Raw genomic sequence first — 792 nt, forward strand, 5'->3', positions numbered from 1 at the left:
TCACGGAGTTTTCAACTGCTCAGACACATTTTAAAATTTAAAACAATAATAATAAATTGGTGTAGTAAAGAGTCATGCAAATGCTCAGTATAAGAATAATTTCTGCCTTTTATTTTACTTTTTTTCTTTTAAGATCAATGAGCATTTTAAGAATTTGGGGAGGCTGGGAATATTTGGCAAATTTTGTGTTTTAAGTTTCTCTTTGGATGTGTCAAATTCCAGGTAATTTCAGTAACACACAGAAATGAAAATTAATCATGGGCCTCAAAGAGCAGATTTTTCAAACCTGAAGAAATTCTAGGAACCATCATTTTGGAATACCTAATTTATTTACATATTATACTAGTATTTTTTTTTAAAGAAAACTTTTCCAAAAAACAGGAAGATTGGGAGTAAAAGCCAGAGGTCTTAATGTTTTAATTGTTTTTTCCACTTGTTTTTTCAAGTGGTACTGACTTCGCAGGAAAAGTTTAAACACACCCACAGCCCAGGAAATAATCAGCCCCAAGTGAACCACTTAGGTGGGAAGAAAAAGTAATTTGCTCTGCATCTCCTGGATCGTCTTCCGAGTTTGAGTAAGAAATAAAACGAGGAGAAATGTTTCAAAAGCCAATTCAGTGTCCGGCCCCAAACCCAAAATCGAACCTGGGGCTTTTCATAAGTGCGAGCTGAGCAACGCGCAGTAAAGGGAAACAGTCCTTGGCGCCCATGAATAGACCGCGCGCGGCGGGCAGGAAGCGCGCGGCCACGAGACCCTTTCCCCTGGTTCCGAGGGTGCTTCGCTCCGTCCCC

The sequence above is a fragment of the Crocuta crocuta genome, unplaced genomic scaffold (genome assembly GCF_008692635.1).
Source record: "Crocuta crocuta isolate KB4526 unplaced genomic scaffold, BGI_CrCroc_1.0 scaffold176, whole genome shotgun sequence".
Classification (NCBI taxonomy): domain Eukaryota; kingdom Metazoa; phylum Chordata; class Mammalia; order Carnivora; family Hyaenidae; genus Crocuta; species Crocuta crocuta.